Source organism: Macaca mulatta, chromosome 13 (assembly GCF_049350105.2).
Source record: "Macaca mulatta isolate MMU2019108-1 chromosome 13, T2T-MMU8v2.0, whole genome shotgun sequence".
In the NCBI taxonomy this organism is placed as follows: domain Eukaryota; kingdom Metazoa; phylum Chordata; class Mammalia; order Primates; family Cercopithecidae; genus Macaca; species Macaca mulatta.
This window is the reverse complement of record NC_133418.1, coordinates 115,024,140-115,051,592: the sequence shown is the minus strand read 5'-3', so window position 1 is coordinate 115,051,592 and position 27,453 is coordinate 115,024,140. Positions and strand designations below refer to the sequence as shown.

At 51.8% G+C, this 27,453-nt stretch overlaps 3 long non-coding RNA genes across 3 annotated transcripts; 1 reads left to right on the top strand and 2 right to left on the bottom strand.

Annotated features, from left to right (window-relative positions):
• Positions 1-5,593: 5,593 nt before the first annotated feature.
• LOC144333915 (uncharacterized) lies at positions 5,594-10,983 on the top strand. The gene is made up of 2 exons (XR_013403063.1): positions 5,594-8,263; positions 8,603-10,983. It is a non-coding gene; the product is annotated as an uncharacterized LOC144333915 (long non-coding RNA).
• On the bottom strand, positions 10,936-16,946 carry LOC144333916 (uncharacterized). Its single transcript, XR_013403064.1, has 2 exons — positions 16,808-16,946; positions 10,936-12,631 (listed from the first exon to the last, which is right to left on the bottom strand). It is a non-coding gene; the product is annotated as an uncharacterized LOC144333916 (long non-coding RNA).
• A 480-nt stretch (positions 16,947-17,426) lies between these two features.
• Positions 17,427-22,634, bottom strand: LOC144333918 (uncharacterized). The gene is made up of 2 exons (XR_013403066.1): positions 22,067-22,634; positions 17,427-18,978 (listed from the first exon to the last, which is right to left on the bottom strand). It is a non-coding gene; the product is annotated as an uncharacterized LOC144333918 (long non-coding RNA).
• Positions 22,635-27,453: the final 4,819 nt, after the last annotated feature.

Sequence of the window (27,453 nt, the reverse complement as noted above, 5' to 3'; positions counted from 1 at the left end):
AGTAGAGGGGAGAAGAACAGAAAACAGACGTTTACGTTGGTTGGGTGTTAGATAAAAGGCCCCGAGTCCTCTGCTTCTGAGTGAGAATGACGATGCGCCATGGGATGATAGGGCCCTTTGGAGGTTCTGTCTGCAAGGTAATGTGTTTGCAGATGAGCTCAGGCACGGGGAAGGTGCATGGTGTGAGTGTGGCTTGCTGAACTCACAGCGAGCCATTTCAGGGATGCTGGGACGGAAGCCGCCCTCCCTTTCCTGCCTCTGCTTCCAAGTTCTTTCTCTGCAGCCCTGTCAACGCGCTGCCTTTGCTTCATAGCACATTTCCTAATGGGCTCTGGCGGCACTGAGGCAGCCTTCATATTCCATTTGTTCCTTGGATAATAAGCTTAGCCTCGAAGCCAAAAAGAGAAAGCTCTGATGATTGTTAAATACACATGCACGGGGCTGACTGCTCCCCAAAACCTCCAGTCAGACATTGCACCAGCTCAGCAAGGCCATTTGCATCCGGGCAAATGGCCCTCAATGACTAATAGAAATCCAACTCTATCTTGGCAAGGAAGGCCTTCAGTATTCAGCATTAATTTGGTTTGCACAGTGGAATGGAACACATCTTTAGTTCCTTTTAGGGAACCTGACTTACGGTTTCTCCAAAGGGTGCTTCCTGGGGGCTCCCAGGCATTGGAAATGCCGGCTGTAACTCATCTCGGGGGCTCCCTAGTCCCAAGCACAATCTGCCTTATTTTTTTTCCAGTTTTATAGCTCAGAGAGGATTGTGCTGACGAGGTCACCTGAATCCTAATCACGCTTCGAGTCATCATTAGGACTTGATGCATTTGTTCTGGCACGGACAGCACCGCTGCAGCTCATAGCCAGAATGATTCTGTCTGGCTTCCCACTCCGCACCAGAAGTCTGGAAATGCAGGCTGTTCTTTTCCATTTGGAGTCCTGGGATCTGGGTTATTATTGCCAAAGGCAAAGGAATGAGTTTCTAGAATTATCACTTGGAGGAGCAATGCACCAGGGAGTAAACCTAGGAAGTTTCCAGAAAACTAGAACGTGATGATCTCCACAGTATACTCTGAATGTGAAAACCCAACTAATAGAACATTCGGAGGTCAGTGCAGGACTCCTCAGCCTGTCTCCACCAGGCCTTTTAGTCAATCTAGGAGGGCGAGAAAAATCACTTCGATTTTAGGCTCTTACTGTGCTCTCAGGGCAAAAATAAGCCTGTGGCCTTCAGGGGTCTCCAAGACACCTGCTCAGTAAGGAAGTTTAGTCTCAACCTCCAGAATGAACTAGGCTCAATTCAAACAAAATTGGTGAGGACCCACTAGTGCCAGGTGGGAGGTGACTAAGGTGGGCATAGGGGAAGGGATACCCTCAGTCCTGTGGTCACAGACTTGCTAGCTGGGCCCTCACCCCAGAGAGCAGCCGCCCAAGGGCTGCAGCAACAGAAAGCCTTCCCCACTGTTAAAGCCTAAGGCCTTGTCCAGGGAAGACTAAGGCCTGGAGGAAATCACCTGGGGAAGAACTGGGACTAAAGGGCTGTGCTTTGTGCCAGGATCAGGCATACGGTTGTACGTGTTGTCCACTGTGCAAGGACATCCAGCTGAAAGGTGAGCAAGGGCTAGATTCCAGCATGCCTGCCACACACCACACTGTGTGCCCATGGTGTTGCATCTGTCCAGAAGGGGCATCCTTCTCTAAGTCACAGACAGACCCTGTGGGCTCACTAGGGCCCTGGACATGAGGAGAATGAAACAGCTTCGGGAAGGGGTCAGTGAAATTTGGCCGAGCAGCACAGGGCTGCAGACAGGACGGAAAATACTCCCTTTACCACACTGGCTGCCTTGCCTTTGGTGCTTTGGAAGGGAATTGAGGAATTAACAACCAAACTCACTCTATTCCATTCCTAGCACCTTGTACACATCCATGGCCATGTTAACTCTACCTATGCCTCCTCCTGGACTTGCGAGCGGTTATTCCCAGCAAATCCCTGCAGGTGCTGTACAAGACAGATCTCTGCATGGGCAGCTCATCCTGCCAGCTGGAGTCAAGGTTATCTCATCCAGGCTGGCTGAAACCCGTAAGCAGTCCTCTTTCGGAATTCTGCCTGCTGTGCTAACCAAATGTAGTTCATGTTACCTGTCTTTTTAAAATATTTCTAGCCTTTTTTCCCCTGTATATTCATGATTTAATTTTGTATGCCACTTTTGTCAGTTGCTACACGCTAAGCATTTTCCATAGTGCCACGTCATTTCCACACTACCATGTGTCAGTATGGCCGTATTATCGCCAGTTAAGCAGGGCTCTGTAGTCTGACTAATCATTATCAAATGGTTTACTTAGCAAACACATGTGCCCCTGGCAGGAAACATTGAGTGGTGGGTAGAAGATCTCTCCTCAACTCTGTTCTGTTCAACATTTTTGCTGATAGCCAGGATGAAGGTGTAGCATGCAGACCACTCAACAAATTGGCAAAAGACACAGAACTAGAAAGGGTGATACATTGTTTGGACAAGGTAGTCAAGATTCAAGATTGCCCAGCAATGCTTCCCTGGAAACTTTTTCTTACCTACCCCTGTCTGCATAGGGTTTTGTCAGAAAACATTTTAAATGGTCCATTTTCAAGGCATGATAAATCTAAGCACTGGCAGCCAGCCTGTGAATGTAACAAACAGCACAGCTCACGCTCCTAGAAGGTCACGATACACGAACAGAATGTAGAAGAGGGGTCAGCCCATAAAAGGGAAGAAACTTCCATTATTGGGAAATTGAAACTTAAGAGGGGGAAGAGGACAGGGTATAACCTTATAAGGGGGATAATGACACTTAGGCAACGTCCAGGAAGATTGTCACCCCACAGTACTCAGCCATGAGGAACTGGGGGAGGGACTTGCATGCTGGGAGATAAATTACCTGCTGTAGCTGCCCCCGGTGTGCCTACCAGCCACCCAATCTGGCAAGACCTCTATTAAAAGTCTCACTTTCGCTATTCTTTGTGCCTGAGTCCATTTCTTTGGGTCTGGACAGGTGAGCGTGTTTCTCACAGTTTTGCTCAGCAGCCGCAACCACAGCAGGTGGCTCATCGGTGCAAGGTGGGCGAGAGACCCGAACTGGGCCAGAGAAACTTCCTGATGATTTTGGAATTGGGGCTTACAGATTCCAGGCGTCTCCAGGTGGCTTGAGCATAGCACATCAGCTAGGGAGACACTGTGGCTGTGTTTTGTCTTGTGGCCCCGAAGCGGAGGAGGCTGGTTGGGAGAGAGACTCAGCGAGAAGGTGCAGAGAGAAGCAAGAGAAAAGAGAGGCAACTAGAACCCTGCTTCATTCGTTCTTGAAGCCCAGTCACATTTCTGCCCCCTTATTCAGAGAGTCCATATCATGAGAATACAATCCCCTCGGCCTGGGTTGGCATCTATGTTCATTGCAGCTGAGAAGGTCCCAATGAAGCCAGCCGGCAGATCTGCAGTCTTGGTCTCCAGTTGACAAAGTTCAACAGAGTCAATAGGCTGCAGAAGAATCAAGCCCCAAACTGGGGGGAAGACCACATTTGGAGGGTGACAGTTTTGGTGTGACCTTGGCAAACAGTAGGATGCCTAAGGAAGTCCCCTGGACAGTGAAATCAGGCTCTACACTCAATGGCTGAAAGAATCAGAGACATTTTGGCAGAGGAAGGGAAGAAGATTTGGCAGAAAAACACATTTGTCATATAGGGTGTGGAGAACCAAGGTCAGAACTAGGACAAACAAATGAAAGATGCCTGAATGCAAATTTTGGCAAGCTTTTTCTAGCAGGTATCTGCTAGTGGGCGGGGTTTCCTGGGAAGAGGCAGCCAATGGGCGGGAGTTTTAGCAGAGGCTGGACGACCGCATTGTGGGTAGGTGAACTTCCTGAACAGAGGTGGTTGGACGCATCCTTCCAGCCCATGGTTCTGGGGTTGGCGTGAAGTGGGCATTTTCCCTATCCTCTGTAGACTGAGGAGTGACCCTCTACAGATGTTTCATAAGTCCTAGGAGTAGAACGTTTGGCTTGAACTCCTCATCCCAAGCAGTCCCTCATTTAGGAAATCATTCGAGGGACTGGGGAGGTCCTGGGCGGTGAAGGACCTCACCCCAATGGAAGCAGCAAAAGAAGCATTCTCTGAGTGAAGGACAGTGCCCACAGTGGCCCGCCAAGAGTACGTGGCCCTCCCTGACTGTCCCTACCTCTGTTGGGAACCTAGAGGGGGCAGGAGGACATATGAGTAAGTGCACCCCCTGAAGAAGGACACGGGGGCTGTTGCCTTGCAGAGGGTCGCATGCTGGGCTTGTCTGGTGAACTGGAATCTCTCAATTCGAAGTCCACAGGCAGACGGGGAAGTAATTTCCTAGAAATTAAGTCTGAACACTCCACGGCCTCTCCTCAAAGAGTGAATATGGGCTGGCAGCTGGGGCGCACGGGGGCCTTGTGTGTGCACGTGTAAGGGTGTGTACTGTTATGTGTGTGCACATCCTCACACACATACACACCCTCACACATGCACATCTACACACACGTACCTGCCTCTACACACCCACATGTGCACACGCTCACACACCTGCCTCTACACACCCACATGTGCACACGCTCACACACCAGTGCACATCAGGGGAAGCTTTCTTCTCTCCTGAGGAAGTCCAGGAAGCTCCTGGCAGGAGAGTTGAGCTGGACCGACCTGAGGTCTGCAGGCCAAGGAGGCTGAGGACTGGGAAATGGTGCAGGGCCCAGCATAGCTGCAGAAATCTGACCCCAGGCTGAGCATGTCAGCACAGTGACCATGAAGCAGCAGCCCAGCAGGTGGGGGCTCCCTCCCCAGCGCAGAAGGTTCGCTATAGGGTGCAGAGCGGCCGGCCAGCCTCAGGCCCACTCCAGTTAGAGCTGAGCTGGCAGCGTCTGTCCTCCACCAGCCCTGCCCCAGTGGCCCAGGCTTGCCGTTTCCTCCTGCTCCTGCAGCAGGGCCCTGACTCATTCATACCTCTCAGGCCTGTCCCCCATCTCCCACTCGGTTCCCAGCACTGCCCACAGTCATTCTTTTAAAGGAGACTTTGCTTGCCTCACTCCCCTCCTTAAAACTCAACAGTGACCCATTCCTCAGCAAAAAAGCAGGCATTTTTCAGCCTAGCATTGTCTAGCGTTTTAGAATAATAACACACTTCTCAAGCCCGATCTGAGTGCTTTTACATACACAATTGACCCTTGAACAATACGGGTCCACTTATGCACAGATTTTTCTCCATCAAAGTTATACCATATGCCCGCCCTTCCTGCCTCCCCTCCCACCTCCTCTACCTCTTCTGCCTCTGCACCCCTGAGACAGCAAGACCAACCCCTCCTCTTCCTCCCCAGCCTACTCAATATGAAGACAACAAAGATGAATGTACTTCCCCTTAATGAAGGGTGAGCATGTTTTCTCTTCCTGATGTTCTTAATAACATTTTCTCCTCTCCAGCTTACTGTATTGTTAGAATATGGTGTGTATAATATATATATACTGTATAAAATATGTATTAATCAACTGTTTATGTTATCAGTAAGGCTTATAGTCAACAGTAGGCTAGTAGTAGTTAACTTTGGGGGGAGCCTAAGGTTATATATGTATTTTCTTTTTTTTTTTTTTTGAGACAGGGTCTCCCTCTGTCACCTAGGCTGTAGTGCAGTAGCATAATCATGGCCCCCTGTAGCCTCAACCTCCCAGGCTCAAGCAATTCTCTCACCTCGACCTCCTGAGAAGCTGGAACTCCAGGCGCAGGCCACCATACCAGAGTGGTTTTATTCTAATGTTTGTAGAGACAGGGTCTTCCTGTGTTGCCCAGGCTGGCCTTCAACTCCTGGGCTCAAGTGATCCTCTCACCTTGGCCATCCAAAGTGCTGGGATTACAGGTGTGAGCCACTGCACCGGCCTTTACATGGATATTCAACTCCATGGTGGGGGGGCAGTGTCCCCTAACCCCCCTGTTGTTCAAAGGTCAACCGTATTTGCCTCTTCGTCCTCACAATCACCCCCTTGAAGGAGGCATTATTATGACAATTATCCCCATATTATAAGTGAGGGAAATCAGGCAGGGGGAGGAGCTCATCACTTGCCCACTAGCACAGACAATAGGGGACAGATCCAAGTTCAAACTCAGTCTGACATCTCAGCCCACACCCTTGCAGCTCAAAGTGTGGTCCCTGGACCAGTGCATCAGCATCACCCGAGAGCTTGTTAGAAATGCAGAGGCTCAGGCCCCCAAACCTGCTGAGTCAAGAAGGTCCCTGAGATCTGAGAAGCTCTGCTTGGGCTTCAGAGCCAGGTCCCCTCTCACCCACCTGACTCAGCCCTGTCAGCCCCATGCCTTTGCTTGTGCCGTCCTTCAGCCTGGAGCTCTCTGCCCTGGTGTGGGGACCCTCCAGGCCCCCCACCACATCCACAAGTAGCTCGCGTGCTCCCTCCTCTTCTGACCTCCCTGGTCCATGGCTCCTCCATCCCCTAGGGAAGGATCGGTCCCTCCCACCTTGAGCTCTTGATGTGAGGTCGTGCCTCAGTTATTGTTCTGACATTGCAGAGGGTATTTGTGAGTGAGTTGGACTTGGACGAATTCCCCTTTTTGTGTGTACACATGCATGAGTGCACACATCTCGTGTTCCTCGTGGAACCGGACAGCTGGCCTCTGAACCCCAGTCCCTGTACCTGTCAGCCGGGGCTTCCCTCCTCTTTCCCTCCTCCTTGAATCCAGCTCTGAGGACCTTGATCCTCCATGCCTGGCCTGATCCCTAGTGAAGCCCTTGATCTCAGAACTCAGTGCATCATTCCCCACCAGCCAGGAGGAGCCGGACAGCTTTGCCTGCCTTTTGCCTTTCCCTTCTGATACTTTCCTCCTTGATCTCGAGCCCTGTCGGTAGCAAAGGGCAAGGAGGGGCCTCCCAGCAGAGCAGCTGGTGCCCTTCGCCACAGGTCACACCTCCCTGCCCCAACACCTGGCCTTGGTGGCTAAGGGCGATTGGGAGGGGTTGGCTGGGCAGTGGCAGCCAGCACAGAGGGCCCAATCTGGCCCGAGAGCCAGGTGGGCAGAGTGTTGGAGGGAGCAGGCAGGAGAAGAGCAAAGGCTTGGGAGTTGAATCCTGTCTCCACAGCATCTGCTGCGGCCTCACTCCTCAGCACTTCGGCTCCCTCCTTCTCAGCTGGGGAGAATGAGACAGCCCACGAGGCTGAGGCATTATGAGGATGAGAGGAAGCGCCTCGTGTCAAGAGAACTGAGTATTTAGCCAGTTGCCATTTGATGGACTTCTGGACAGTCAGAACTGGAGTTCATAAGGAATCACTACCAGGCAGGGAAGCTGTGTCCTGCGCAAGGGGGCACGGCCAGCTGTTAACAGAATGAGACGACGCTTCCCCCATCCTGGCGTCCTGCCCGTGGCCCTCTGTGGCTCCCCTTCGTTGATTAGGAAAATGGAATCAGGGTGGCGCCTCGGGAGAAAATGCTGTGGATCCCAGGGTCAAAGCTCATTGTGCCCTTGGTGAGCTGTTTGCCCTGAGAAGAACCCAGCGAAGATGGCTCCTGCGTTGTCTCCCTTGACCACTGCTGGGTCTGGACGTCCCTAGAGAGTGGGCTGAAGCCAGGTCATGTTCCCGTCACTGGAGAAGTGGAAAAAAAGGGGCTGCCATCCCGCCTCTCTGACAAACACAGGGAGGTGCCCCTGCGCCTCTGCCACTCTGCCAGGGATACAGACACTCAGGCAGCACCACAGGCCCCAAGAGGCACAGGCACACCGACAGAAGCAAACCCATACCAGGGACACAGACACCACACACATTTAGTCATTGCTGGCGGTCCCCAGGTCCCAGAGACCCTCACAGAAGCTCAAGGACTCGAATGAGGTGTTGGTATGTTCAACACCCAGGCCCCCCACACACACCTGTGTACGCCCACATGCTGCCACGCTGACCTGTGGGTGGGGGCAGGCACATGAGTGGGCACTGAGCCTTGGCCTGAGCAGGTGCGTGGGTGTCCCCCCACACTCAAATGGGCAGCTGGAAAGCAGGGTCAGGCCTCAGGTGCAGAGCACAGCGGCCATGAGCGGGGGTGGTGGGCGTTGCCATGGAGATGAGAGCCGGAGAGGCAGCACTGCAGGCGAGCTCCGTGTGGGCGGGTGAGCCCGCAGATCCACAGATCAGCTCCGTGTGGGCGGGTGAGCCCGCAGATCCACAGATCTCGGGAGGGACTGGGCAGTGCTGGAGGCTCCGGGACGGGAGGAGGCTCTTGAGGTGGGGGTGGGGCTGAGGGGCTCTGGAATGACGGGAGCAGCTGCTTGTGTTGCAGGCCTGGGTGCGGGGTCATGAACTTGTGGTCTTGGCTGGGAGCAGGGACAGACTATGGGGCCTCTGCCTCCCCCAATCAGTGCCACTCACTCCCACTCCTGTCCCCCACCGGCAACTGTGCCGAGCTCACAGCCAAGGCAAAGCTATCAGGGAGGGCGAGCAGAGGCGGGGAGCTAAGGATCACGGCTGGTTTGGGGAAAACAGCTGAAGAGGGTCTGGGTGATTCTCCCCACCTCCTGGCATCACCTAACCTGCTCTTTCTTTTCCACTGTCCCTCCTTTGCAGTCTAGTGGAATGGGAATCACACAGGATTGGGAGTTAAACAGTAAATCAGGATGCCGGTTCCTGTCGACCACCTCTGGGACAGTGAGCAACCTGCCCAGTGAATGTCAACCTGGGTCTTCACATCTGTAAAATGGGATGAGGAACCCTGATCAACCTACCTCCAGAGCTGCTAAGAAGGTCCAGTGACTCTCAGGAAATTCAACTAGACAGACATGGACAGACGCCTACTATGCACCAGCACGCTGCGGCGCTCCAGGGACGGAGAGGAGCACACTCTCGCAGAGCTCACCAGCCAGTGGGTGGGAGAGGAGTGCGTACAAACAGGACAGCTCGGACAAGCGCCAGGACTCAGCCTGTTGCCGCAGCTCCTGGGAGTGCCTGCTGAGGGCCAAGTACTGGGGTACAAGGAGGCAAGAGTGGCGGCAGAGGAGCCCAGGGACTGCGTGGGAGTCAAATCACAGAAGAGCGGCGGCTTCCCCCAGAGCGGCCTCACGTGCATCCGACTCGTTCATCCTCATAACCCGCCAGGTGGAGCCACTGAATGCTCTCCCCATTTTACACGTGAGAAAGCTGTGATCAGAAAGAATAAACAGCTGTCCCAAGTGCAAATCCCAGGTGTGGAGCTGGGATTTGACCCCCATCTGGCAGGTCCCAGAGTCCCTGCTTTGGGCCACTGAGCTCAGCTGCTTCTCCTGGCCTCACCCTTCCATGTGCCTATGGCCTCTGGGAAGAGTTGCCCGGTGTCAAAGGCCCTCCCCTGCTCCCTGCCCCGACCCTGGCCTGGGCTGCGGTTCCACCAGCCACTCACCCCTCCGCCTGCCCCGTTCCCTTCTCCTTGCCTGCCTTCAATAAGACAGTCCAGGGGCGCGGACAGATAGCACAGTGTCACAGAGCCCGACAGCACTGACATCGGCGTCCTGCACCACCACTTGCGAGCTGTGGCAAGGCCATGGAGGCTCTCTGAGTGCTGTTCCCGCACTGCAGTCCACACACGGGCAGTGCGGGGCATGAGCCAGGCCCTCAACACCTTCAGTGCTCACGAGGCACTCTGCACCCCCCTGTGCTTCCAGAAGAAGGGGCCATCTGTCCCCTGTTTCCAGGCAGTGGAAGGTGGAGTCTAGCCTGGCAGGACAGGAGGCAGACGCTGGGCCTTGTCTCCAGAGAAACCTGCCTCCTCCCTCACTCGCTGTGTGTCCTGGGGAAAATCACAAGGCCTCTCTGAGTTTTGTTCCTGGGGCCTTCCACCCCAGGGTCCCAGACGGGATCCAGCAGGACCCGAGGGCCATGGGTCTGAGCTGGCAGGATCTGAGCTTGGAGATCTTGCCCCTCTCCAGAGGACCAGCACCTCTCCCAGCTCCTCCAAGTGGCCCCCTGGTAGCCTCCCTGGGCCCTGTGAATGGGAGAGGGGGAAGAAGCAGCTGTCACCTGGGTTGGAGGGGGCACTGGCGGATGGCAGAGGAAGCCTGCCTGGGCTGGTAGTGGGCACCCTACGGCTCCCCTCTCTGGGCCTGGCTCCCCCACCGCTGACAGCCTGGGCTGTGAACAGGCCTGTGGGAGGGCCTGCACGTGGGGATGCCCCCACCTCCCCAGGGAGGATGTGAGGCCGAGGCTGACCCCGGTCTCAGGCACAGCCTTACAGTGGGCAGCTTTGAGAAACCCTGTGAGAAGGGCCAGCTCTGGGCTCAGAGGCCAGGGAGGGTGTGGGAGAAAGAGGCAGTGCCCCCGCACTGGCTGGCATCTCTTGAGGTTTCTGTAGAAATGTTTGCTCTGGCAGGAAAAAAAAATCTGTTGCCATGGTAACCTATGTCTTCTCTCCCCAGCTGAGTCCTCAGAGGGCAAATCGTCTCAGAATTACCAGGGATGCATGGCCGGCTACACTTAGGGGAAGCTTCCCGAACCCAGGCCTCCCTGCAGGGTGAAGGAGCCACATTCGCTCAAACACTGGAGCCTCATTCATTCATTCATTCATTCAACAATCACTGAGACTGTATGCGCCACCCTGTGCTGGCCCTGCGGATGTGGAAATTCATCCAATTCAGTCCCAGAACTCAAGGAGCTCGGAGTCTGGTGGGAAGATGGGTGTGTAAACGTGAATCCACGGAGGTGGTGAGATCTTTGACAGGGGATGGCGGAATGCTGCAGAAGCACAAAGGGAAGGTGGGAGGGCTTCCTGGAGGAGGCCTGCTTTGGCTGGGTCTTTGGGCTGCTCTAGACCCTGGAAGCCCTTAGAGCCCGACCCCCTGCCTGGTGCTGCACCCATTTTACAGAGGAGAGCACTGAGGTCCAGATAGGGTGAATGACTTGCCAGGGTCATAAAAGGAAAGGCAGCTTCGTATCCGACCTGAATAAATAATGTATTCTGGATTTTAATTATTTAAAAAGCTTCCATTTCACTGAGTCTCATCAAAAATAGAAACTCTCTTCCTTTCACTCTAGATTTCTCTTGAAGGTGGCAGGTGGGCGCAGAGGCGGGGCCCGGGCCTCTGAAGTGTCCTGCTTGTGGCAGCGGCTGTGATGCAGAGGCCACGAGCCCCCAGCCTCTGCCGGAGAAATGACAAGTGACCGTCATCCTGGAGCCTCCCCCTTGCCTTAGGCCACTCCATACCTGGTCCTCAGATGGGTGGTCAGCGCCCCGCTGTTCCCGCAGGACTTGGGTGGTCCCCCAAGTCCACCAGCCTCTCTTTCCTCCCGGGCACACGGGAGTCATGACAGCACCTCTTGGAGATGTTGAAAGAATCTTGCGTTGGGTGTCTGTGGGGGGAGGGGGTCCCATCTCTGTCCCCAGACCTGACACACCGTAGACCCCCAACCTATGGACATTTCCATCCTTCAAGGACAGGCCTTAGAGAAAGGAAGAAAACCAAATCGCCAAGAGGTGTGAGAAGAAAGGGCTGGGGAGGGAAAGCGAGGACACACCGGCCTACTGTTGGCCATTGGGGTGATCTTGTGGCTTTGAAAATCCAGATCAGTTCCCCAAAACTCAGCCAGTCAGGGGCTCCCGCTCGCCACTGTGCTCTGCAGCATTCCCGCCCCTTGTTCCTCGGTATCTTACCAAGCCCACATCACACAGATCAGCTTCTTTTCCATGGGAAGCAGCCAACGACAGCTCCAACCCAGCACCAGACAGACTCTCACTGAGGCTTCCAAGCGCCACCACCCCCATCTGTCTTCCTTGTCGTGTGCCCCTGGGGCTTAGCTCTGAACACAGACATCACCCAAACAGGGTAGGCCACCACAAGTCAAGGTCTCACTTCCAAACCAGAGCACACTCAACTCCAGTCCACCTCTCCCTGCTTCGCTGTCCCCAGACCCCATCTGTAACATTTGCATCTCTGTTGGAGAAGGTCGAAGGCCAACCACCAAACCCCAAGCCCCCTCCAGCTCCTGCCCCCGCCACACTGCCCTTGACATTCCTCCCTCACGCTGGGACCCTCCGCTGGGCTCTGTGATGAACAAGCACTGCAAAACTCTGGGGGGCACTGCAGCTCTCCAGGTGATTTCTATTGAATAAACACTGCCAGGTCCCTAACCGTCTGGGAGGTAAATACTATTACTAAGTAACGGGCAAGTGGTCATGAGCTTTGGCGTGGCAGAAGCAGGGCAGAAATGGAGGTCAGCGTCTCTGCCTCCAATTCCCGCCCTTCCCCTCTCTCCAGCCTTCTTTATCTCATTTGATCTGGACAGCTGTGGAGAGCTACCACTCCCCACTTTACAGGCTAGGGAGCCTCAAAAAGCAAAGCGACTTGCCCAGAGCTCTGGAACAAATCCCTCAACCTCCACAGGGGCTGCATGAATGTCGCTGGTGGCTTAAACCACCAAAACGTGTTGTCTCCCAGTTCTGGAGGCCAGAAGTCCAACAGCAACGTGCAAGCAGGGTTGGTTCCTGCTGGGGCTGTAAGGGAGACTGCTCCAGGCCTCTCCCTCCGTGTCTGGCGGTTTGCTGGCCATCTTCCACGTTCCTTGGCTTCTAGATGCATCTCCCAGTCTCTGCCTTCGTGCTCACATGGCCTGTGTCTGTGTCCAAATGTCCTATAAAAATAAGGACACTGGTCATCGTGGGTTAGGGCCCACCCTACTCCAGAGTGGCCTCATCTTCACAAATCACATCTGCAATGACCCTGTTTCCAAATACAGTCACATTCTGAGTTCCGTGGGGTTAATGTCAATGTGGGAATTGGGAGACACAATTCAGCCGTAAGGGAGGCTCAGGGGTCATCCCCGGAGGTCATCCCCAAAGGCAGGGTGTGCTCATCCCATCCTGACCCACAGAAGCCACTGTGCTCATCCCATCCCTACCCGCAGAAGCCACTGCAGAGGCAACTGGCCTGGCCCCAAGAAAGCTTCTCGAGGACCCCGACTTCTACCAAAAGGCTGAGGAGCACTTGGAGCGGGAAGGAAGGAGCTCATGTGGAGGCCGTCCCACTTCCCCCGGGAGTCCCACTTCCATCCTGAGAGCCTGGACCTGGACTGAGGGCAGAGTCTGCAGTTCCAGTCCCCGAGATCCACTCTCCTGCCTGTGACTCCGGTCCCAGGGCTCATCTCTGTGGTCCTTAAAGGCAGTGGCTGCAGCAGCAGGAGTGGGGATGGCAGAAGGACGTCTACACAGGACTGCTTGGGATCCCAGTTCCCACGTGTTAGCTGTGTATCTTCAGATAACTGACTTTTCCCTTCTGAACTTGAGTTTTCTCCTCCAGGAAAAATGAGGCTTTGCAGAGTTGCTGTGGGGACAGCGCCTGAGCTCACCTAGGCAGGGACAGCAAGTTCCCACCTGGCCCCCGAAGAGACCAAGCTTGCTTTTCTAGTGTCCAAAAAGCCCCCAAACCAAGATGCCAACCCCACACCCAGCATGCCCCCATACCTGGCTCCAGGCACAATCTTCTTCACTGGGTTAAAAAGAAAAATCTCTTGGGACCCCAAGGCAGATGGATTGCCTGAGCTCAGGAGTTCAAGACCAGCCTGGCCAAGATGGTGAAACCCAGTCTCTACTAAAATACAAAAACATTAGCCGGGTGTGGTGGCATGCGCCTGTAGTCCCAGCTACTTGGGAAGCTGAGGCAGGAGGATTGCAGTGAGCCGAGTGAGCAGAGGTTGCAGTGAGGCGAGATTGCACCACGGTACTCCAGCTTGGGTGACAGGGCAAGACTCTGTCTCAAAAAAAAAAGGAAAAAAAGAAAAGTGTCTCCCGAAAATGAGGTCAGATTGTAAGTCACGCTCCGTGTTCTTCCCCAGTGCCAGACAGAGTGGACCTGAGGGCTGGCTTCAGCCACTTCTGCCCAGAAGCCTTCAGACTGCCTCTGAGTGAGTTGGCCCAACCAGGAAGGTGGGGTTTAGATAAGAGAAAGGGGGATATCATTTCCAATGTATTCTGGGGGTGTCCTTTTTCCTTTCTCTTCCTTGGCCAGAATGAGTCCCTCTGGGAGGGGGGCACAAGAGGACCTCAGAGATTGGCCCTGGTCGGGGACTCAGGAAACAGAACATGTCGCCATTCTGCCTGCTCTCCGCTGTGGGACGAGTCCTCACTGCCATGGGACAAGTCCTCACTGCCATGGGACAAGTGAGGGTTCCAGACAGGGACCTGCCACGGACCAACCCAGCCACTTGGGGCAATGACTTTCTCTCCCTCAAACCTCTGTTTCCTCACCTGAGGTAGGGAGCTCTCTAACCTCACCCAGCCCCTTTCACGGAGCCATTGAGGCGATCAGAGGACCGGTGTCAAATGTGAAAAATGCCTCGGATGCCGCAGAGGTGTGAGCTTTGGGTGGGGCCACTAGAGTTCTCTGGCAACAAAGGGCTGCAGAAGCCATGCCAATGATGCACAGGGACTCTGAGCTCCAGGGAGAGAAGGGGGAAAGTTCAGTCTACATGGCAGGTAGGATAGAGCAAGCGGGGAGCCCAGACCTGCCGACCCCCAGGCCTGGCTGAACCAGCCCTTCCTCTGGGCCTGCGGGGGGGGCTCCCCTTTCACAGTAGAGGTGTTCCTGGGCGCAGCAGCCTGGCATAAAGCATTTTAAGCCCAGGGTGTTTGGGGACAGGTCTTACTGTTGGTTATTTTCACAGGGACAAGTCAGAGTCTGCATAACAGTGGGGACTGAGGAAGCTCCTGGCTGGCAGGGCTTGGCTGGATCTTGCACTGCCTCCCACCTCCCTCCTGGAGGCCAGGTACACCATCCTGCCCCAGAGGCCTTGGCCAGAGATGTCCCCTCAGCCTGGCTGTCCTTCCCACTCCTTCCCAGCTGGGGAGCAGCACCCTTCAACCACCTGCCCATGGCCCCTGCGCCGGGAAGCCCCCCTCACAGCCAGCCGGAGGTGACTCTGCCTTCCCAGCCCTGGCCATGAAGTGTGGAGCGGTGGAAAGGGTGAGGCCCGGCTCTGGAAACCTGGCTTTTCCTCCCACTGCACCATGACTGTGAGACGTGAGCAAGCACTTTGCCTCTCCGAGCCTGGTTCGTTATCTATAATTGAGTCTAATTCCCAGGAGTGCTGGGGGGAGGAGGGTTAAATTTGTACATGGAAGAAATACTTTTGAGCATCTATTAAATACCAGGCTTAAAAATGCACACTTATGTGTTAGTCATAAAAAAAAAAAAAGCCAGGCCTGACTTTAGGCATTTATCAAAAAAGACAAAGCCTGTATGAGTGAATATTCTAATGGGGGACACAGTGGACAGATGAACCACGACTCAAACAAGAATAACAGAGCAGGGCAAGGGTGTAGAGTCATCCACGGAGGGTGCTGTGCTGTCTATAGACACCACAGGCATTAATAAATGCTGAATGCATGGATGGATGGATGGATGGATCGATGGAGGCTGCCTCATACCCCCACCTCTCATAACCAACAATCGTCATGGTTGTCACCCACAGTATCTCCTTCTCAGAAGAGCTTGCCAAAGCCCCAAGTTGGGCCAAGGAGCAGCCAGAAGGGGGCTCTGAGTGGAGGTGGGCCTGGCGCCCCTCCCACACTGCCTCCTCCTCTCCTAGGACCATCTCGGAAGTAGCCTCCCCTTGCAAGGAGGCTGGCAGGGCAGAGAGGGTCACCCAAGGCCTGGAAAGAGCCCCAGCAGCTGACAGCAAGTGTCCCAGGCACAGGGCGAAGGCTCTGCCTGTTTCCTGTCTGGACGTCACAATGCCCTGGTGCAGCAGGCCTTCCTCCCAGGAGCTGGTGCTGAGAGGGTGGTGGAGGAGAGGAGGAAATCCCACCTCGGGGGATCGGGGGCCAGAAGAGTCAGCAGGGCCTTCAGAAGTCCCCTGATTCAGCTTTCTCAATTCTGGGTGGGGACATGGAGCCCGACAGAGGGTGAGGACTGCCAGAGGTAACACAGAGTCAGGGATGGGGCAGAATTAAGCCAGGTCTACCTGAGTCCCTTTACAATTCACCTTCAAAAGCCCCCAGGTGCTGCTGAATGTTTCCTCCCCTTTTAAATGCACGCTGCCCTTGGTCTTGTCCTTGATTAGGCCTTTGGTCCTGTCCCTGCCCTTGGCTCTGTCCCTGCCCTTGACTATGTCCTTGGCCTTGTCTTTGGCCCTGTCCCTGCCCTCGGCTCTGTCCTTAGTGGCCCTGCTCCCTGGCATGCCCCCTCCCTCACCCACCGCTCCCTGTCTTACTAATCCAAGGCCACCCTGCTTGTCTCTCATGTCCCTCAGGCCTTTTGTCAACTGTGGAGATGATGACACTCAGTGAGTAACTATGGCTTATGGCTTGTGGCTTAAGGAAAGGCACTCCAAGTTTCCACCCCACGTGCTCGGTCTCTAGCGGGTCCTAATGTGAGACCACAGTCTCAGGCAAACCATTCCAGGGCATGAGGCTGAAGAAGTGGCTGACAGCCCCAGGCCAGGCAGCACTGCCAGCTCGTCTCCTCAAGGTGGAGCTCTCCTCTCCGCCTCCGCAGGAGTCAGCAGTTCACTCAGCACGCGGGTGCACAGGCACATGTGGGCACACATGGGCACACACGGGCACACACAGGCACATGTGGGCACATGCAGGCACACACAGGCTCACATGGGCACACACACAGGAATACACAGGCACACATGGGCACACTCGGGGCACACACAGGCTCACGTGGGCACATGGGCATACACAGGCACATGTGGGCACATTCGGGGCACACATGGGCCCATGCAAGCACACATGGACACGCACAGGTGCACATGGACACACACGGTCACCCACATGGGCAAACACTCCCAGTTACTCCAACCTACCTCCAGACCTTCCCGACCTGGATCCTCCCCATCTGGGCATCCTGGGTGGAAGGCAGGGCTCCCCCAACACCTGCCTGACTGAATAGAAAAAGAAAATAAATAAAAATGGAGCCTTTCCTCAGCTTCTTGGGGAAGTCGTGGGCCGGCCAGGGGTTGGCAGGAACCAAATGGGCTGGTTCAGCACCACATGAATCAGGGGATTTGAGAATTGCTGGGCGAGAGGTTCTGCAAATCACCAGATCACAGCACTGTGGAGACATGGTGTTTAACTTCACAGAATTTAGAATTGCAGACTCTCGGGAACACGCACAGCTGTCCCCAGCCTCCTCCCTACAGACGTCTCCAAATCCCGGGCAGCACCCCCTGAAGCCCCTCCCTGGCTTCCCTGCTGCTGTCGGCTTCACTCCCTTCCTGTCCACGCAGCCTACCCTCCCCAGCGACCTTCTGCCCAGCCACAGCCATTAGCTTCCTGCTGCTCAGAAGCCATAGCAGGCTCATTTTAGTGAGGAGGACGGAGGTCGTTAGCTTACCCTCTGCCGACTCCCTCACTACCAAGCTTCTTTCCCTTCCAGTCTACCCTAGAGAGGCCACATGATGCATGCATAGGAAAAAACGTCCGGGCACGAGCCCTGATACACATCTATTGTGTGTTTGAAAATGATGTCCCTGACAGTGCAAGATGACTGGCCTCCTCCTGGGGTGGCTCAGGGCTCCCAGAGAGCATGAGAGGGGCTAGTGGAAGCTGCTGGCCTCCCGAGGCCCAGCCCGGCCACCACCCACCTTCCTTGGCTGCCTCTCACTGACCAGAGCGACCAGAGAATTTGCCCGGATTCGGGAAGTGGCATGGGGTAGGGTGGGGTGGGGGGGTGACGATGGCTCTAAGAAACAGCTTTGAAGATGCAGGGAGGGCCATGAGCTAAGGACCAGGGCAACCTCAGGAGTGGGGAAAGGCAAGGAACCAGCTTCCCCACTATCCCGGCCCGCGGGATAGTCGAAGCAGGCCCTGGAGGAGGGGGTGGGAATTTGGGGAACAAGAGATACGAGAAATGGAGACAAGACGGTGCTCTGATCAAGTCTCTCTCTTTTAATGGCGGTAATGCAGTGCCTTATATACACTTGGAGGGAAAGGGGTTGGGCCAGAGCGAAAATGATCTCATAGTGGAGGCGTGGCCAGATAGGTATTGGTTTCTCTGGTCGAATGTCATGTTGCACCTGCGCTGTCAGGTAGTAATTTTCGCGGGCGCGGGAAAAATGGGTGAAGAAGAAGCAGGAAGAGCGCCATCTTTTATGAGGTATTAATACAGGGAGAAAAGGCAAAGATAGGGAGAAGGCGTGGGGTGGAAATGAATAGAGCTCAGGCGTTCCCAATCGTCAGCTATCATTCGCTATGGCCGGGGCGCGCAGCTCCGGACAGGTCCCCCTTTTAATTATTTTATGATGAGAAAACAACCCCTCGGGAACTGCGCCTGTCTTAGGTTGGGTCAACTCATCCCCACCTTCTAGGCCCGTCATGGGATAAGGCAGCAGCAAGGGCGGCCCTCCTGTCTTAGGCTCCGATGGAGATAGTGTCCTCTTACCCGTCATTGACTGTCCAGTTCAGCACACAGGGGAGGTGGTCTTATTAAGGCAAATAAGACTCACCATTTTCAGTCATCTCAAGGCGATGATAATGGACCTGTATAGGTTTGGCCTGGAAGGCCTCGATTTGTTGTCTGACGAATGCCATAAGCTTATTAAAGATTATAGGCCCGAGAGTGAGAAAGAGTAGAAGAGTAAGTAAAGGACCAAGAAATGGCAGGAGATAGGGGAGAAGTCCATCGAGTCCAGTCCACAAGGGATTAGCGACCAGACCTTTTCTGCGCTCTTCTAGTTCTTCCTGTAAAGTCTTTATCTTATCTCTGACGATTCCGGATTTGTTGGGGTAAAAACAACACTTTTCATTTCCATGACTGGTCTGGCATTAGGTAAGCTGTCTTGCCCGAGCAAGTCACCTGGGTGATTCTGTCTGACGGAGGTTCAGATACCTGTCCCCCTCTGCAATCACAAGGCTGACCGTATTGTTTTCGTAATAATTCTCTTGCCTTACGAGGGTCACCAAAACCTGCATAGACTGTCACTATGTTATATAGAGCGATTATTCTCCAAAGGAATCTCATGTTAGGCTTCATTTTCTGAAAAACAAGAAGGAAAGAACTTCTCGGGGAGATTTATCTTCCCTGGACTGACAATGGTTATGATTTATTTGTCTTACCAATCTTTCAGGCAGCCATCTGGCTGCATCATTTTTTTGTGAGAAGATGCATACTGAGCCTCTTCCCCAAATTAAAACTGGATCGGGGCCATGCCATGAATTATCAAGTGGATCTTTCCATTTTACCATTGCAAACTGTTTTTGAGATTCAGGATGCCAGAAACGATCGGCAGCCGATTTTCCATGACCGTCCAAATTTAAAAAATTAAGGATAAACAGGGCATGATTGAGTATGTTTCTAGGGGTACCCTTCACGGGGTACCAGCTCCCCCCTTTTAATTTTGTGATAACAGTTTTTAAAGATAGATGAGCTCTTTCTACTATACCTTGTCCTTGGGGATTGTAGGGAATACCTGTGGTATGTTTAATTTGTAGGGTATTACAGAATTGTAAAAAGGTTTTGGCTATATAACCAGGGCCATTGTCTGTTTTGATTTGTTTGGGTATTCCTAAAATAGAAAAGCAATGCAATAAATGAGCTATGACATGTTTGGTGGCCTCTCCTGTTTGGAGAGTTGCACTGATGAATCCACTATAGGTGTCTATGCATACATGGATATATTTTAGCTGACCGAATTCTAAGTGGTGAGTAACGTCCATTTGCCAAATTTCGTTGGGGATGAGTCCTCGGGGGTTAACTCCTAGATAGGGAACAGGCAAATACGTTATGCAGTTGGCGCATTGTTTAACTATTTGTCGAGCTTGTTCTCTGGTAAGTTTAAACATGAGTCTTAAGGTTTGGGCGTTTAAATGATGCAAGGCATGTGCTTTTTGTGCTTGTTGTAAATTGTCTGTAGTGACTGTGGCTATTTTTGTTGCCGCGTCAGCTGTTGCGTTACCTTGTGTTAAAGGTCCCGGTAATCCTGAATGTGCTCTAATATGCCCAAGAAAAAAGGGAGTAGTCCTTTTTCGAATAAGTTGTTGACATTGTAAAAATAGGTCAGCTCTGTCTGAAATATGTTTAATTTGAGGCACGGTCTCTAAGAGGGGTATTGAATGAGCCAGGTAGGTGCTGTCTGTGTAAATGTTAAGTGGCTGACAAGGAAAAGCTGATAGTGCTGCAATTATAGCTTGCAATTCGACCAGCCGAGCTGATGTATAAGTGGTCTGGAATTTAACAACTACATTATTATAAGTGTAAGCGGCAAGTCCTGTGGAAGATCCATCAGTGAAAATTAATAATGCGTCATTGAGAGGTTCTTTGCTGGTAATATGGGGAAACACAAACGCATGAAGTTTACAAAATTAAATGAGTTTGTTAGGTGGGTAATTGTTGTCAATTGAGCCAGTGTAAGAAGCGCAAGCAATTGGCCAGGCTTCCGTATTTTGTAATAGCCAATGAATGTGTGATTGAGTGTAGGGCTGTATAATGGTAGAGGGTTCTTTTCCAAAGTATTTTCTACTGTTTTCTCTTCCCAAGATAATTAGATCAGCTATGGCATCATAATAAGGCAACAAAACCTTTTTAGGGGAGGAGGGCAGGTGTACCCACATAATGGGATTGTTCTGCCAAAATAGGCCAGTAGGGGTTATTGTTGTGTTAAAAATAAGGAATATTAATGGCTGAGAATAGTCAATACTGGTAACAAATTGTGTTGCAATGGCATGTTCTACCTGTTGGAGTGCCATTAATGCTTCTTTAGTAATGGACCTGGGAGATTTTGGATTAGAGTCTCCTTTTAATATATCGAAAAGAGGTTTTAACTCTCCTGTAGTGAGTTTTAAGTACAGCCGAAGCCAATTTATGTCTCCCAGTAATTTTTGGAAGTCATTTAAAGTTTTTAAATGATCACGACGTATAACGGCCTTTTGATTAATGATTTTGGGTCCATTAATTTGAAAACCAAGATAGGTGTATGGATCTTGTAATTGTACCTTTTCTGGGGCTATTTGTAGTCCAGCTGCTGCTAACTCTTGTTTGAGTTGAGCAAAGCACTGTAAGACTTGTTCGCCAATTTCTCCTGCTATTAAAATATCATCCATATAATGTATAAGACTTTCCATTGATAGCGTTTCATTGGTTGTTTAAAATTTGTAGATGGAAGACTAAAGGAAAATCTTTTTTGGTCAGCAGGATGAAGGGGAATTGTAAAAAAGCAATCTTTAAGGTCAATAATGATTTTAAAATATTTTTGAGGAATCGCAACCGGTGAAGGTAATCCTGGTTGTAAGGCACCCATAAGGATCATAGTGATATTTACTGCTCTTAAATCTTGTAAACGCAAAGCATGCCTACAAGACCAAAAACCTCATCACCTGGGTACATGGTAGATAAGTAAATAATGGTCTGCACCCCAGACGCAGCAAATCAGAAACTTGGAGGGCAGAGCTCTGCAAGCTGTGATTGAACAAGCCTCCCAAGTGAGTTTCATGCACACTGAAGGCTGAAACTCAATGAGAACCATTGTTTTAACCAATTAAAATACAATCTTCAGGTGGTTCATATACACTGCCAAAATTGAGAAAGCCTGAGAATCACTGAATAGTAATAATTATTTTCAGATGGTACTCGACAAATTTACAAAAACTGCAAACATGCAAGACCCGCCCAGCCATCCGCACATCCACTGGGATCCACTCCCACGATTACCCTCGAGGGAAATGAGACCCTCCCCCGTATCTTGCGGAGGCTTTGCAAGGTTAGAACGGGAGCTAACCTTTAAAATATGCTCTGTCTGAGCGACCGCAGCCATGACTTGAGGATCGACCTCCTTCCTATCTATTAAATCTCTAATGAGGTTCCAACAAGAGAAAACGGTCACAGGAATTTTTTCTGGCCCAAAAGTATTATAATAGTCCTGAAGACAATCCCCTACTCTACACCATATTTTGATATCAATAGTTCCTTCCTGTGGGAACCAAGGGCAAATATCTTTTACAAAATCAAAAAATTTAAACAAGTCATTACCTTTAACCTTTACTCCTCGTATCTTTAAAGCCTCTTTTAATTGTCCTACATATATTTGATGCTGACTTAATTCTTGTCCCATTTCGGACGCCTCACTTACCTTCGATCCTGACGCGGCAGGTTCCCGCGGTGATCAGTTTAATTCCTTTTGTCTTTGTTAGCGGTCAACCATCCTTTGGCGTCCTCTTCCTCACAGAGTCCCTCGTTTCCAGGTCCCTGTCCAGGCGCCACGTATCCCGGCCCGCGGGATAGTCGAAGCAGGCCCTGGAGGAGGGGGTGGGAATTTGGGGAACAAGAGATACGAGAAATGGAGACAAGACGGTGCTCTAATCAAGTCTCTCTCTTTTAATGGCGGTAATGCAGTGCCTTATATACACTTGGAGGGAAAGGGGTTGGGCCAGAGCGAAAATGATCTCATAGTGGAGGCGTGGCCAGATAGGTATTGGTTTCTCTGGTCGAATGTCATGTTGCACCTGCGCTGTCAGGTAGTAATTTTCGCGGGCGCGGGAAAAATGGGTGAAGAAGAAGCAGGAAGAGCGCCATCTTTTATGAGGTATTAATACAGGGAGAAAAGGCAAAGATAGGGAGAAGGCATGGGGTGGAAATGAATAGAGCTCAGGCGTTCCCAATCGTCAGCTATCATTCGCTATGGCCGGGGCGCGCAGCTCCGGACACCCCACAGAGTCTCCGGAAGGAAGATGGCCTGCTGATGCCCCCATTGCTGCCCAGGGAGACCTGCTACAGACTTCTGACCTCCAGAACTATAAGATAGTCAATGTGTCTTGCAAAATCACAAATTGGTGGCTTAAAACCACGAAATTTGTGGTAACTTGTGACAGCAGCAATAGGAAATTGATACAAGTATGTATCCAACTGTTATTGTATGTGTTAGTGTTGTCAGAGTGGCGAGAAACAGACATCAGCTTTAGCTACCTTTAGCAAAAAAAGCCCACAAAAAACCCAGAAAATGTATGAGAAGATACTGTCCCAGCTCACAGGGCCAAAGTGCTGAGCAGCGACTCACAGGAAGCAGGAAACACAGAGGCTCTGTGTGGATCAGCAGAGCAAGAACTTCCTGCCCTTCTCTCAAGGCACCCGCCTGGTGGGGGCTCCACGCAAGTTCCAGGCTCCATGAACCTGGATCCCAACTTCACTGGAAGGGGAAATCCAGACCCAGCCTGCCTCACCTATGATGGCTAGGAGGGGGAACTGCTGGGCCAGGAAGCCACCCCCATGGGTACCTGCTGGAGCCCAAAGCCCCATTCTAGTTAGTAAGCTGCAGCGGGTGCAGAACTTAAACCTGCATCCCCAAGGCCACGCCTCTCTCCAGGCTACAGTTGCTCTCAAAGGCAGGCCGGTCAGGCGGCTTGTGTGGCCTGAGCAGGATGCTAGACAGCCGGGGAAGGGGAGGCAGGAAGAGGCATTGGCTCCAGCTGGCAGAACCCTGGGGTCAGGAGGAGAAGACGGAGAAGCTCACGAAGTCCAGAGTCCGCATGCTAGAGACTTGCGAGGCGCATTTGGCCACAGACAGTTTTATTCAGCTTGCGTGGTTTTTGTTTGCCTGTCTGTATAATGGCTACAATATACTCAAGACATTAACAAGATGGATTTGCAATTTCCTTTCAAATCACGTTTCTTTGCAGCCTCCCATCTCCAAAGTGAGGAATGAGTTTATGGCTTCAGAGAAGGAGCTGAGGTTTCTACCCAGTGCCAAATAAAAAGTCTTCACTTTGAGACTGAAAGTTCACTTTTTAGAGCACAGAGAATTTTTAGCACATGTTTCTGCTGAGGGCTGAGTAGGAAATCTTTTAGGTCAGTGGGTTTGTGGTTGGCAGGTTTGTGGTCTCGGTTGCAGTTCCTCAACGCTGCTGTTGAAACACGAAAGTGAGCGGACATGGCAGTGATTCAATAAAACTTTATCGGTCGCAGACATGGCAGTGATTCAATAAAACTTTATCGGTCCTGGAATTTACACTTCATATAATTTTCACATGTTATGAAACATTATACTTGTTTTGATTTTTTTCAACTATTTAAAAATGTAGCAACCATTTTTAGGCAGCTGGCTATACAAAAGACATGGCAGGCTGGCTTTTGGTCCCTGAACTACTGTTTACATGTCTTTATTCTAAGACTAGAGTTAGAGTGACCACTTATCCAGGCTTGCCTGGGACCTTCTGCTTTAGCATGAGAGTGCTCTGCTCTGTCGGTGACTAGATGGAGGGATGACCCAGGTTTGTCCGCCTCGGGTCTTCCCTGACTCCCAGGTGACCCCACCTGCAGTTAGGAGGTTCTGAGGGGACAGGGGCTATGCCCTTGTAACAGAGGCTGCTGGACAGATGGACCAGGCCCAGGATGGGTTGGGAGGCACAGCCAGACCTCAGGGGGTTCCTATAGCACTGGTGAAAGTGAAGGAGGTTCCTGTAAGAAGGAAGGACCTCGAACCTGACGGGCTAAGAGACAGCAGATCTCAAACCTCAGAACTCTAGCCTCAGGCATCGCACAGGCTAAGCAAGGACAGGCAGACATGGGGCATGGGCCTAGTGGCTAGAGGAACGAGCTCGACAGTCCCCAGCCAGTCCATGTCACTTGGTTTTGTCCCCTGCCTGACCCCTGCAGACTCCAGATTTCCAACACCTGGTAGGCGGCTGGGAGGTGTGGAAAGTGAGTACTGGGCGCCAGGAAAATGGGGTTCCCGGAAGATGACTCAGGCAGCCCCAGAATATGTCTCCATCACTAATAAAGTCCAGAAGCAAGCCTGTGCCCATCCACTGCGATGATGGTTTCTATGTGATGTTACTGTCATGAAGCCAACCCTGCAGTAACACCAACCCCTAAAGGCAACCAGGACTTCAGCCAAGTCCAAGTCCTGCATTGCACCAATACATTCCGTGGACTTTGAGCAAGTCAGTTCTCCTCTCTAAGTTTTACTATCCTTGTCCATATGATGAGGTGGGGTGGGTTTCCCACTGGATCTGAACATCTGTTTGTTTGTTTTTTTTCTTTTCTTTTCCTTTTTTGAGACAGAGTCTCGCTCTGTTGCACAGGCTGGAGTGCAGTGGCGCGATCTTGGCTCACTGCAACCTCCAGCTCCCGGGTTCAAGCGATTCTCCTGCCTCAGCCTCTGGAGTAGCTGGGACTACAGGCATGTGACACCATGCCTAGCTAATTTTTGTATTTTTAGTAGAGACGAGTTTTCACCATGTTGGCCAGGCTGGTGTCCTGACCTCAGGTGATCCACCTGCCTTGGCCTCCCAAAGTGCTGGGATTATAGGCGTGAGCCACCTCACCCGGCCAACATCTCAGTTTTAAAATCTCAAGCTAGTACTGACTGGTAAGAAAGAAAAGCAACCTCTTCAAATGGCAAAAGCCTCTCTACTAACCCCTGTAGAATATAAAAAGAAAATCAGCTAGGTGAGCCCGGAAATCCTGTTTTTAGGGCAAATTTCCTTTGGGTTATAAATAACTGGTTCTTAGCGGAAGGTCCCCCACACTGGACCTGGGAGGCCCATACCACTTTACCCTTGACCCAGGCACGCTGATGTTGGCAATAAAGGATGTGACATGCCAGAGGGAGCTGAGGCTCCTGGTGACAGCTGTTGCCAAGGTAACAGCAGGCCAGTCTGCAAACAGGTAGAAACAACGGGCTCTTCTCACCTTGGAAATTGCCAGGAGGCTGATTAAGTGTTTTAGAATCACAGATGGGAGCCGAGAAGCCTTCTTCTCTGGAAACTCACAGCGCAGAGCCACCCTTGCGGGGCTGGGAGTAAGAAGCCTGGGTTCTCAGTCTGTGCCGCGATCACAGGCACTCCTTACTTTGTTGGACCTCGGATACTGTGCAGTTTTTACAAACTGAAGGTATGTGGCAATGCTGTGTCAAGCAGGCCTATCGGTACCATCCTTCCAACAGCACCTGCTAACCCTGTGTCTCGTGCCACATTTTGGTAATTCTCGCAATATTTCAAACTTTTCCCTTATTATTCTATCTGCTATGTTGATCTGTGATCAGCAACCTTTGCTGTTATTTGGTGTTACTACTGTAATTGTTTTGGGGCACCATGAACCGTGCCCACGTAAGATGGTGAATTTAATCAATAAATGGCATGTGTTCTCACTGCTCCACTGACCAGCCATTCCCGTCTCTCTCTCCCTCTTCTTCTCTTTCTCCCTCTCCTTGGTTCTTCTTATTCCCTCAGATACGACAAATATTGAAATTAGGCAAATTAACAACCTTACAATGGCCTCTGAGTGTTCAAGTGAAAGGAAAAGTCAGTCTCTCACTTTACTTCAACAGCTAGACGTGATGAAGCTAGTGAGGAAGGCATACTGAAAGCTGAGAATGGCTGGAAGTTTGGCCTCTTATGCCATCCAGCCCAGTTGTGAAGGCAGAGGAAAAGAAGTTCTTGAAGGAATTTAAAAGTGTTACTCCAGTGAACACATGGATAATAAGAAAGCAAAGCAGACTTATTGCCAAAAGGGAGCAAGTTTTAGTAGCCTGGATAGAAGCTCAAACCAGCCGCAACCTTCCCTTAAGCCACAGCCTAATCCAGAGCAAGGTCCTAACTCTCTATGAAGCCTGAGAGGGGTGAGGAAGCTGCAGAAGAAAAGCTTGAAGCTAGTAGAGGTTGGTTCATAAGGTTTGTATTAGTCCGTTTTCACACTACTGTAAAGAACTACCTGAGGCAGGGTAATTTATGAAGAAAAGAGGTTTGATTGACTCACAGTTCCACAGGATTAACAGAGAGCATGGCTGGGAGGCCTCAGGAAACTGACAATCATGGCAGAAAGCGAACTGGAAGCAAGGGCCTTCTTCACATGGTGGCAGGAGAGAGAGAGCCGGGGGGAAGTGCCACACACTTTTAAACCATCAGGTCTCATGAGAACTCACTATCATGAGAACAGCAGGGGGAAAATCTGCCCCCATGATCCAATCACCTCCCACCAGGCCCCTCCTCCAATTCGACCTGAGATTTGAGTGGGGACACAAATCCACACCCTATCAAGGTTGAAGGAAAGAAGCCAGAACATGAAAGTGCAAGGGGAAGCCGCAAGTGCTGGTGAAGAAGCTGCAGCAAGTCATCCAGAAAATCCAGCTAACATCCTTGATGAAGGCGGCTCCACCAAACAACAGGTTTTCTTTTTTTTTTTTTTTTGAGACGGAGTCTTGCTCTGTCTCCCAGGCTGGACTGCAGTGGCCGGATCTCAGCTCACTGCAAGCTCCGCCTCCCAGGTTTACGCCATTCTCCTGCCTCAGCCTCCCGAGTAGCTGGGACTACAAGCGCCCACCACCGCGCCTGGCTAGGTTTTTTTTTTTGTATTTTTTAGTAGAGACGGGGTTTCACCGTGTTAGCCAGGATGGTCTCGATCTCCTGACCTTGTGATCCGCCCGTCTCGGCCTCCCAAAGTGTTGGGATTACAGGCTTGAGCCACTGGGCCCGGCCCAAACAACAGGTTTTCAATGTAAATGAAACAGCCTTCTATTAGAAG